The sequence below is a fragment of the Symphalangus syndactylus genome, chromosome X (genome assembly GCF_028878055.3).
Source record: "Symphalangus syndactylus isolate Jambi chromosome X, NHGRI_mSymSyn1-v2.1_pri, whole genome shotgun sequence".
Classification (NCBI taxonomy): Eukaryota; Metazoa; Chordata; class Mammalia; order Primates; family Hylobatidae; genus Symphalangus; species Symphalangus syndactylus.
Genome location: NC_072447.2, coordinates 39362219 through 39375189, shown reverse-complemented (window position 1 = coordinate 39375189; position 12971 = coordinate 39362219). Strand labels below are relative to the sequence as shown.

At 42.4% G+C, this 12971-nt stretch overlaps 1 pseudogene; it reads left to right on the top strand.

The window, feature by feature from the left end:
• Window positions 1-998: 998 nt before the first annotated feature.
• Window positions 999-1944, top strand: LOC129476054 (tRNA (guanine-N(7)-)-methyltransferase-like; annotated as a pseudogene).
• Window positions 1945-12971: the final 11027 nt, after the last annotated feature.

Here is a 12971-nt window from a genome sequence, read left to right as displayed (position 1 = left end):
AAAATTCTTAATGCAAGAAGCCATCGAGAGTTGATGTAACCATAGAGCAGTGGTTCTCAAGGTGCGGTCCCAGGAACAGCAGCATCAGTGTCACCTGGGAGCTTGTTAGAGATGTAAATTATCTGGCCTCACCCCAGACCTACTAAATAAGAAACTCTGATGATGGGGCCCAGCAACTTAAGAAACCCAGGGGATTCTGAAACATGCTCAAGTGTAAGAACCACTGACCAAGAAAAATAAAGAAATCTTGTGGAGATGGTTTGAAAGAAAAGCCCAAGGGTCTTAACCCTGGCTGCACATCAAAATCAGCTGAGGACCTTTAAAATTACTAATACCCAAGCTGGTCCATCACCAGAGATTCAGATTTAACTACTGTGAGATAGGAACCAGGCATCTAAATTATTTACCAGCTCTCCAGGCGATTCAAATGTGCAGCCAGGGCTGGGAAGCTTTAATGTAAAAGGTGAAGCAGTGTGGGAGGACCACATTCAAGATTGCTACATAAATGACCTCTAAAAGAAGGTTTGACTCTTCAGATATGGTGTTCTGCTGCCTCCAAAGTATTCACACATATATTCTCGCCTGTCAACACGTCTATGCTTTTGCACAGGGCATGGAAATTGCTTTTATTCAGCAGCACAGAAAAAATAACCCTTTTCACGGTCCCTGCTCACCTTCTGTGCTGGTTTTGTACAAGCGACACTTTCCTTCCCTGCCCTCAGTATATGGGGTGCCCCTAGGAAACAGGAAGAGAAGCTGCACTTTCTTCTATTCATGGTAGCAGCAGTCACCACAGGGTCACCGCCTTACTTGACCCACGGACCTCTCTGAGGACCCAGTATACACAGGCAGATGTCCCAAGAGGTCTAGATATCCCTTCAACTCTAAGCTACACAGTCCCTCAGCTACTCTGAGGCCATCTTCTCCTGAACCTGGAAGGCGAATGAGGATCTCCAGCTGAGAGGGACAATAAAAGAGGCTTTCAGGTAGAGAAACCCGGAACCGGGATCATGACAGCTGAGACTTGGAACGTGGCCGGAGCAGAGGCCCCGCAGCCCCCGAAGCGCTACTACCGGCGACATGCTCACTCCAACCCCATGGCAGACCACACACTGCGCTATCCTGGGAAGCCAGAGGAGATGGACTGGTCTGAGCTAGACCCAGAGTTCTTCGCTCCACTCGCTCAAAATCAGAGCCACGATGACCCAAAGGATAAGAAAGAAAAGAGAGCTCAGGCCCAAGTGGAGTCTGCAGACATAGGCTGTGGCTATGGTGGCCTGTCAGTGGAACTATCACCACTGTTCCCAGACACACTGATTCTGGGTCTGGAGATCCAGGTGAAGGTCTCAGACTACGTACAAGACCAGATTTGGGCCCTACGCACAGCTCCTGGAGGCGGCTTCCAGAACATTGCCTGTCTCTGTAGCAATGCCATGAAGCACCTTCCTAACTTCTACAAGGCCAGCTGACAAAGATGTTCTTCCTCTTCCCCGACCCACATTTCAAGCAGACAAAGTACAAGTGGCAAATCATCAGTCCCACTCTGCTAGCAAAATATGCCTATGTGCTGAGAGTTGGGGGGCTGGTATATACCATAACCCATGTGCTGGAGCTACACGACTGGATATGCAGTCATTTTGAAGAGCACCCGCTGTTTGAGCGTATGCCTCTGGAGGACCTGAGTGAAGACCCCATTGTGGGACATCTAGGTACCTCAACTGAGGAGGAGAAGAAAATTCTACGTAATGGAGGGAAGAATTTCCCAGCCATCTTTCAAAGAATACAAGATCCCATCCTCCAGGCAGTGACCCCCCAAACCAGCCTGCCTGGTCACTGACTGCTTACTCTACCTTAGCTGGACCTTGTCTTCCAGGAACTAGAGAGAAGAGCAGGAGCCCTGGGTCTTCCCAGTTGAGACTGCTGGAGCTGAGACACAGTACTCTCTCAAAGAAGGTGGGGAGCTGCCCAGGGCAGAACCCACTGGTGTTCATGACTACCCCTGGCTCCTCTCACCTTGCCCCTCCACTCCCAACAGAAAACAGAGCAGCTGACTGAGGTGGTCAAAGGACTTTGGACCATAGGGGATCTTTGGAAGGCTGTGTGGTCTTGCTCTCCCTTAGCACTCCCTTCTCCTTGGGAGATCTCTCCTCAGCTGGACTGAGGAATGTAGTCCATCTAAACTGCTTGCTAGGCTTAAAAAAAAAGGCTTTCAATTGCTTGGGCGCACACGTCCCTCCCCCTCCCAGGGCTCAGCAATAGAGTCATTTCACTGTCTGTATAACCTAAGTCCACTTGGGCCAGTGAGTGAGAGGGAACACTCAGAAAAGTTTAAACTTCCAAGATAGAAACTAAACATTTAAATTGTCCAAGAATACCACAGGATCTGTGTACTTACATGCAACATACAAGCAGATTCCCTCCCAGTTATATGCACATGCATGGGGCCTTTATGAGTTCAGCTAAAGGAGATGCTCCACCACTAAATGGTACAGTAGTGACTTGATTGAGCAGGTTCACACCGCACAGATGACAAGTAGGAACAAGCAATAATGCCTTGTCCCAGAACCTCAGAATGCTATATCTAATAGATGACAATGACAACAATGATGGTAACCAGATTCATCACTGGAAATTTAAGTTTTCCAAAAATCTTAAGCAAGCATTCCTTAAAGAGGCTGGGAGAACCTCCAAGTATTTTGGAATCTATAAGCATGTTGCCTCAATAAAAATGCCCAAGAGTAGCCAAGGGGCAGATGCCAGAGCAGGAAATGGAGATAGGGCAGGTGGAGTATCAGGTCTTACATTTTTTCCAAAACTGATTGGACAAATTCTCATGTTCAGGACTGCTATCTAGAGCAGTGGTTCTCAACTGGGGTCGATTTTGCACCCCAGGGGACATCTGGCAATTTTTGGAGACATTTTTGGGTTTTACAATACAGTAAAAGAGTGCTACTGGCATCCAGTGGGTAAAGGTCAAGGATGCTGTTGAACATCCTATAATGCACATGACAGCCCACGAACAAAGAGCTATCCAGCCCCCATGTCATTAGCACCAGGATTGAGAAACCCTGATCCAATGAAATACCCTCTCAACAAACAGCAGAGAAGGAAAATAGTGATGGATTCTTTTTCCATAAAGGCCCAGATTCTACCCACAGTTTCCATTAGCATTCTAGAAGAACAGAGCTTGTTCTCCTCAAGGAGACAGGTAAATTAATCCTGACAGATTACTTCACCCACCCCCTGCTTTCAGGAAACTCAGTATCTAAATCACCCAGGACAAATAATTCTATAGACTCTTATCAAATACATGCACAAATAAAAGCCCCCACAGCATCCCTGTAGCCACTTGTTCCAATGTTTGTCTTCCTAATGGACGAAATGTTAGGCTGAATCATTTGAAATTGCCAACATTTGATGGATTTTGGCCTTCAAAATGGCCATTTCATGTGGCTCAATCTAACATTATTCCCTTCAACAAAAATGTGTCCTACTTTTAGAAGCCATTTTCTTGTGTTGACTCTTCAGTCAGCACCCAAACAATGAATTTTGGTGACAATGATACCCGGCCATCTGCTGTCTGGTAGATACTCCTTCCCCACCCACATTCCTCACACCCAGTCTTGGTTGGCTCTTTCTCTAGAAAAATTATTCAGTTTTTTTCCACATCAATTGTTACCTTTTTTTTTTTGCACCTTTAGCTATAATTTCATTTTATTCGGTGGGAAGGAGCTGAAATTAAGTTGCTATATATTGCTATACACATAGGGCCTTAATACCTGAGCAGACATGAAAGAAAAGCCCAGAAGGTCTAGCTTTCTTGGGTCTTATTTTCATATACACTGTGATTTATATAATATAGGCCTTAAATAGCATACTTTTAGTTAGAAAAAACCAGACCTCAACCTCAAACTGCTGCTGTGTACTTAAAAGGAGGAACTCACAGTTATTAAATGGCTGTGAGGTGCCAAGCAGTATGCCACAAGCTTTCATATATATTATCAATTTAATATCTAAAATAAGGCTGTAATGAAGAATTCTCATGCCATTTCACAGACCACAAAACTGAGGCAGCTCAACAAGGTTAAATAACGCTTCAGTGCTGGTTTTTATGAGCCATATTTTACACCTATGTCCATTGGATACCAGTGCCCACATTTCTACCATTACCCTAAGCAGACTGAAATAAAGGTCTGTAGAGATTCAGAGTTTCAGAATAACCACTTGAGAAATACCACAGTGGAGCGTCCGCTTACCAGAAGAAAAAAACACACATTTCATAGTGTATATGATCTCTCTTAAGATATCAGCATCATCTCCTCTTCTCATTTCGAGATTAAAAAAACAAAACAGCCAGTAAAACTGCCTGTGAGCTTTTTTTTAAAAACAAGTCTTGCTATATCCGTTTTTAGCTGAAAATATTATTCGTTGCTTTTCATTCAGCTATTTCATAAAAAAACATAAATTCACTGATTAAAGATGAAATCATATGTATTCTTGTCTTCCAAAAACACTGCTTAATGTACTTAAAATTCCCCTCATGTACAAAGGGGTGGGGAGCAGCAGAAGCGTCTCTGCGCAGGTGAAGGGATGAGCTGCGGCCACCTTGTGGCTAATTGCTGAAGGAAACACTTTTCTGACAACAGAAGGGACAAAGGCAGAATGACACCCCCTCCTTTGGTCCCCAGCATCTGCAAACTTGCTTATTATTCTTAATTGATTTCCGGGTGCAGTAAATGGGCATTTATTGAACAGAGCCATGCTCTCCATAATGGGAGACAGAGAAGCAGCAGGGCATCGTCAAGTTCTAGTCATCACCTTCTTAAAGTTTTGTAGCTTAGGGTGTTCAATGCAATCTATAAGGGGCATTTAAAAGCCAATCAAATGTTCTTCTCATGGCTGCTAAGGACTTAAATTCTGCTCATCAGTGGGTATAATTTTTCTTTTTTCTAGAATAGCATGTGTTATTTGCTCATGATCTGAAATAAGAATATACTGTGTACATTGTACGTGAAACAGTACATACACCATATTTACAATTATGTATCAGTTTAAAATTTTAAAAAACATTTCTAATGTAAAGAGTATCTCTCAAACTGTGTAGATTAGCTTTTGATTTATATTTAAATATGAATCTTAAGCAAAATAGTAAAAATAACCATCCTGATTTAGTGTTTTTCTCCCGTATGTGAATTGTATATACTTAGGTGAGGACAATAAAATCAACTGAACTATAAGCTTAGAATAGGCCTGAGGGATAATTTTGCACAGCAGCTTTACTAATGGTACATTGTTACATTGCTGCTTCAAAACACACACACATGCACACACGCACACACACACACACACACACACACACACATACACTCTGACTTAGGAAACAAATGGCCAAAAGGATTCGTACTTTAACCTTTGGAGGGCCTCAAAGTGTTATTTGGAGTTGATAATACTTCGGCTAAAACCAAGTATAACCTGTTTTTTTCTGAGGAGTATCAGTAGCATAACTGTGATTACAAACAAAGTACACTTAAGATATGTATGCAATGACTGCTATTTATACAAAATTTAAATCTGCAAATGGAATCAACATGCTTATGGGTTATTAAAATTGTCTAAATTCTTGGATTCTGTATAGTATACATGTATTGATTTACAAATAAATGATTTATTAAGTGATAAGAAAGAATATATTGTGTACAAATGTGCAGTACAGTCATCCTAAAGTAAATTCATTTGCTTCTAAATGTCAGTTAGAAAGAATCATTGTACCTCCATGGAAAGTCACTGGTCAGAGGAAATGGAGAATCTGACTTCCAGCACACTCCATCACTAACTAGGTATGTGACTTTAATTCATTCATCCTCACTTTCCTTATCTGTAAAACCTGGGATTATAAAAATCAGTAGGTTTTCACACACTTTTAGCAATGAAGCGCTTTTTTTCCAAAAAGAGTTTCCAAAACCCTCATATAGCAAAGTGAACAAGAAGAAGCTGCTATGGCTAAAACTGAACAGGCCTGCCAGACCTACGTACCACCACCATCCCCCTCCCTCCCCTCCTCCCATCCCAGCCCCTTAACACACTTCTGCAGGATCCTGGGTGTCAGAAGTTGAAGATCATTGGACCAAACTATTTCTAAAGTCCCTTTGTGCCCTAAGTGTCTATCAGGCTAAACGGCCAAAGTTTTAAAAAGGCAAACATTTTATGAAGACGTTTTATAGACATGCTTCCAACCTTTCAGCCTGGAAAAGATTATGCACACTGAGCAATTAGAGAACAATTTAATTCTCTACATTAAGCTATGTGCCCCTAGCTCACAATACAAGAGAAGGTCCTTTGAAGAGCACTAGATGAATCACTCTTACAAAGTACACACAGTACTTGTGGCCCAGGCAGAATCACTGATTATTTCCTCCAGCTGCCATCCCCATTGGCCTCATGGTGGCCACTGTGCAGGCTGTGTGAACCGGGAACCAGATAAGGCCTGATCCATCAGCGTTGATCTCCACTCAGAACTGTGCTTGTGCTGATGCCTCCTTTGAACCCAGGGCCTTCCTTACTCAACTGAAAACAGCTGCCTTTATTAATGGCTGTTTCCTTGCCTGAAAGATAAAATGTGTTTGCATTTGCCCTTCAGCTCTGAAACCTAATTATTGAGTGATCTAAGGTGGGGAGAATCATATTATCTTGATGGGCTATGAAGCCCCAATGGAGGACTTAATATGAGAACAAAATTAAATTAACAGACACTTGATGGAAATTAGCCAAATGTATTCATTAAGAAAGATATCGAGGGTGGAGCCAAGATGGCCGAATAGGAACAGCTCCGGTCTCCAGCTCCCAGCCCCAGCGACACAGAAGACGGGTGATTTCTGCATTTCTGCTTGAGGTACCGGTTTCATTTCACTAGGGAGTGCCTAACAGTGGGTGCAGGACAGTCGGTGAAGCGCACTGTGCGCGAGCCGAAGCAGGGCGAGGCATTGCCTCACTCGGGAAGTGCAAGGGGTCAGGGAGTTCCCTTTCCTAGTCAAAGAAAGGAGAAACAAACAGCACCTGGAATATCGGGTCAGTCCCGTCCTAATACTGCGCTTTTCCAACGGGCCTGGAAAACGGCACACTAGGAGATTGTGTCCCGCACCTGGCTCGGAGGGTCCTATGCCCACGGAGTCTCGCTGATTGCTAGCACAGCAGTCTGAGATCACGCTGCAAGGCGGCAGCGAGGCTGGGGGAGGGGCGCCCGCCATTGCCCAGGCTTGCTTAGGTAAACAAAGCAGCCAGGAAGCTCGAACTGGGTGGAGCCCACCACAGCTCAAGGAGGCCTGCCTGCCTCTGTAGGCTCCACCTCTGGGGGCAGGGCACAGACAAACAAAAACCCAGCAAGAACCTCCACAGACTTAAATGTCCCTGTCTGACTGACAGCTTTGAAGAGAGTAGTGGTTCTCCCAGCACGCAGCTGGAGATCTGAGAACGGACAGACTGCCTCCTAAAGTGGGTCCCTCACCCCTGAGCAGCCTAACTGGGAGGCACCCCCCCAGTAGGGACAGACTGACACCTCATTCATCCGGGTACTCCTCTGAGACAAAACTTTCAGAGGAACTATCAGACAGCTGAATTTGTGGTCTCACGAAAATCCGCTGTTCTGCAGCCACCGCTGCTGACACCCAGCCAAACAGGGTCTGGAGTGGACTTCTAGTAAACTCCAACAGACCTGCAGCTGAGGGTCCTGTCTGGTAGAAGGAAAACTAACAAACAGAAAGGACATCCACACCAAAAACCCATCTGTACATCACCATCATCAAAGACCAAAAGTAGATAAAACCACAAAGATGGGGAAAAAACAGAGCAAAAAAACTGGAAACTCTAAAAAACAGAGCACCTCTCCTCCTCCAAAGGAACGCAGTTCCTCACCAGCAACGGAACAAAGCTGGATGGGGGATGACTTTGACGAGTTGAGAGAAGAAGGCTTCAGACGATCAAACTACTCTGAGCTACGAGAGGAAATTCAAAACAATAGCAAAGAAGTTAAAAACTTTGAAAAAATATTAGAAGAATGGATAACTAGAATAACCAATGGAGAGAAGGGCTTAAAGGAGCTGATGGAGCTGAAAGCCAAGTTTCGAGAACTACGCGAAGATTGCAGAAGCCTCAGTAGCAGATGCGATCAACTGGAAGAAAGGGTATCGCTGATGGAAGATGAAATGAATGAAATGAAGAGAGAAGGGAAGTTTAGAGAAAAAAGAATAAAAAGAAATGAACAAAGCCTCCAAGAAATTTGGGACTATGTGAAAAGACCAAACCTACGTCTGATTGGTGTACCTGAAAATGATGGGGAGAATGGAACCAAGTTGGAAAACACTCTGCAAGATATTATCCAGGAGAACTTCCCCAATCTAGCAAGGCAGGCCAGCATTCAGATACAGGAAATACAGAGAACGCCACAAAGATACTCCTCGAGAAGAGCAACTCCAAGACACATAATTGTCAGATTCACCAAAGTTGAAATGAAGGAAAAAATGTTAAGGGCAGCCAGAGAGAAAGGTCGGGTTACCCACAAAGGGAAGCCCATCAGACTAACAGCTGATCTCTCAGCAGAAACTCTACAAGCCAGAAGAGAGTGGGGGCCGATATTCAACATTCTTAAAGAAAAGAATTTTCAACCCAGAATTTCCTATCCCGCCAAACTAAGCTTCATAAGTGAAGGAGAAATAAAATACTTTACAGACAAGCAAACGCTGAGTGATTTTGTCACCACCAGGCCTGCCCTAAAAGAGCTCCTGAAGGAAGCACTAAACATGGAAAGGAACAACCAGTACCAGCCCCTGCAAAAACATGCCAAATTGTAAAGACCATCGAGGCTAGGAAGAAACTATAGCAACTAACGAGCAAAATAACCAACTAACATCATAATGACAGGATCAGATTCACACATAACAATATTAACTTTAAATGTAAATGGGCTAAATGCTCCAATCAAAAGACACAGACTGGCAAACTGGATAAGGAGTCAGGATCCATCAGTGTGCTGTATTCAGGAAACCCATCTCACGTGCAGAGACACACATAGACTCAAAATAAAGGGATGGAGGAAGATCTATCAAGCAACTGGAAAACAAAAAAAGGCAGGGGTTGCAATCCTAGTCTGTGATAAAATAGACTTTAAACCAACAAAGATCAAAAGAGACAAAGAAGGCCATTACATAATGGTAAAGGGATCAATTCAACAAGAAGAGCTAACTATCCTAAATATATATGCACCCAACACAGGAGCACCCAGATTCATAAAGCAAGTCCTCAGTGACCTACAAAGGGACTTAAAGTCCCACACAATAATAATGGGAGATTTTAACACCCCACTGTCAACATTAGACAGATCAACGAGACAGAAAGTTAACAAGGATATCCAGGAATTGAACTCAGCTCTACATAAAGTGGACCTAATAGACATCTACAGAACTCTCCACCCCAAGTCAACAGAATATATATTTTTTTCAGCACCACACCACACCTATTCCAAAATTGACCACATAGTTGGAAGTAAAGCTCTCCTCAGCAAATGTAAAAGAACAGAAATTATAACAAACTGTCTCTCAGACCACAGTGCAATCAAACTAGAACTCAGGATTAAGAAACTTACTCAAAACCACTCAACTACATGGAAACTGAACAACCTGCTCCTGAATGACTATTGGGTACATAATGAAATGAAGGCAGAAATAAAGATGTTCTTTGAAACCAACGAGAACAAAGACACAACATACCAGAATCTCTGGGACATGTTCAAAGCAGTGTGTAGAGGGAAATTTATAGCACTAAATGCCCACAAGAGAAAGCAGGAAAGATCCAAAATTGACACCCTAACATCACAATTAAAAGAACTAGAAAAGCAAGAGCAAACACATTCAAAAGCTAGCAGAAGGCTAGAAATAACTAAAATCAGAGCAGAACTGAAGGAAATAGAGACACAAAAAACCCTTCAAAAAATTAATGAATCCAGGAGCTGGTTTTTTGAAAAGATCAACAAAATTGATAGACCGCTAGCAAGACTAATAAAGAAGAAAAGAGAGAAGAATCAAATAGATGCAATAAAAAACGAAAAAGGGGATATCACCACCGATCCCACAGAAATACAATCTACCATCAGAGAATACTACAAACACCTCTATGCAAATAAACTGGAAAATCTAGAAGAAATGGATAAATTCCTCGACAAATACACCCTCCCAAGACTAAACCAGGAAGAAGTTGAATCTCTGAATAGACCAATAACAGGTTCTGAAATTGTGGCAATAATCAATAGCTTACCAACCAAAAAGAGTCCAAGACCTGATGGATTCACAGCTGAATTCTACCAGAGGTACAAGGAGGAACTGGTACCATTCCTTCTGAAACTATTCCAATCGATAGAAAAAGAGGGAATCCTCCCTAACACATTTTACAAAGCCAGCATCGTCCTGATACCAAAGCCTGGCAGAGACATAACCAAAAAAGAGAATTTCAGACCAATATCCTTGATGAACATTGATGCAAAAATCCTCAATAAAATACTGGCAAACCGAATCCAGCAGCACATCAAAAAGCTTATCCACCATAATCAAGTGGGCTTCATCCCTGGGATGCAAGGCTGGTTCAACATATGCAAATCAATAAATGTAATCCAGCATATAAACAGAACCAAAGACAAAAACCACATGATTATCTCAATAGATGCAGAAAAGGCCTTTGACAAAATTCAGCAACCCTTCATGCTAAAAACTCTCAATAAATTAGGTATTGATGGGACGTATCTCAAAATAATAAGAGCTATCTACAACAAACCCACAGCCAATATCATACTGAATGGTCAAAAACTGGAAGCATTCCCTCTGAAAACTGGCACAAGACAGGGATGCCCTCTCTCACCACTCCTATTCAACATAGTGCTGGAAGTTCTGGCCAGAGCAATCAGGCAGGAGAAGGAAATAAAGGGTATTCAATTAGGAAAAGAGGAAGTCAAATTGTCCCTGTTTGCAGATGACATGATTGTATATCTAGAAAACCCCATTGTCTCAGCCCAAAATCTCCTTAAGCTGATTAGCAACTTCAGCAAAGGCTCAGGATACAAAATTAATGTACAAAAATCACAAGCATTCTTGTACACCAATAACAGACAAACAGAGAGCCAAATCATGAGTGAACTCCCATTCACAATTGCTTCAAAGAGAATAAAATACCTAGGAATCCAACTTACAAGGGATGTGAAGGACCTGTTCAAGGAGAACTACAAACCACTGCTCAATGAAATAAAAGAGGATACAAACAAATGGAAGAACATTCCATGCTGATGGGTTGGAAGAATCAATATCGTGAAAATGGCCATACTGCCCAAGGTAATTTATAGATTCAATGCCATCCCCATCAAGCTACCAATGACTTTCTTCACAGAATTGGAAAAAACTACTTTAAAGTTCATATGGAACCAAAAAAGAGCCCGCATCGCCAAGTCAATCCTAAGCCAAAAGAACAAAGCTGGAGGCATCACGCTACCTGACTTCAAACTATACTACGAGGCTACAGTAACCAAAACAGCATGGTACTGATACCAAAACAGAGATATAGACCAATGGAACAGAACAGAGCCCTCAGAAATGATGCCACATATCTACAACTATCTGATCTTTGACAAACCTGACAAAAACAAGAAATGGGGAAAGGATTCCCTATTTAATAAATGGTGCTGGGAAAACTGGCTAGCCATATGTAGAAAGCTGAAACTGGATCCCTTCCTTACACCTTATACAAAAATTAATTCAAGATGGATTAAAGACTTATATGTTAGACCTAAAACCATTAAAATCCTACAAGAAAACCTAGGCAATACCATTCAGGACATAGGCGTGGGCAAGGACTTCATGTCTAAAACACCAAAAGCAATGGCAACAAAAGCCAAAATTGACAAATGGGATCTCATTAAACTAAAGAGCTTCTGCACAGCAAAAGAAACTACCATCAGAGTGAACAGGCAACCTACAGAATGGGAGAAAATTTTTGCAACCTACTCGTCTGACAAAGGGCTAATATCCAGAATCTACAATGAACTCAAACAAATTTACAAGAAAAAAACAAACAACCCCATCAAAAAGTGGGCAAAGGATATGAACAGACACTTCTCAAAAGAAGACATTTATGCAGCCAAAAAACACATGAAGAAATGCTCATCATCACTGGCCATCAGAGAAATGCAAATCAAAACCACAGTGAGATACCATCTCACACCAGTTAGAATGGCCATCATTAAAAAATCAGGAAACAACAGGTGCTGGAGAGGATGTGGAGAAATAGGAACACTTTTACACTGTTGGTGGGACTGTAAACTAGTTCAACCATTGTGGAAGTCAGTGTGGCGATTCCTCAGGGATCTCGAACTAGAAATACCATTTGACCTAGCCATCCCATTACTGGGTATACACCCAAAGGACTATAAATCATTCTGCTATAAAGACACATGCACACGTATGTTTATTGCGGCACTATTCACAATAGCAAAGAGTTGGAACCAACCCAAATGTCCAACAACAATAGACTGGATTAAGAAAATGTGGCACATATACACCATGGAATACTATGCAGCCATAAAAAATGATGAGTTCGTGTCCTTTGTAGGGACATGGATGAAACTGGAAAACATCATTCTCAGTAAACTATCGCAAGGACAAAAAACCAAACACTGCATGTTCTCACTCATAGGTGGGAATTGAACAATGAGAACTCATGGACACAGGAAGGGGAACATCACACTCCGGGGACTGTTGTGGGGTGGGGGGAGGGGGGAGGGACAGCATTAGGAGATACACCTAATGCTAAATGACGAGTTAATGGGTGCAGGAAATCAACATGGCACATGGATACATATGTAACAAACCTGCACATTGTGCACATGTACCCTAAAACCCTAAAGTATAATAAAAAAAAAAGATTAATAAAACCAAAAAAAA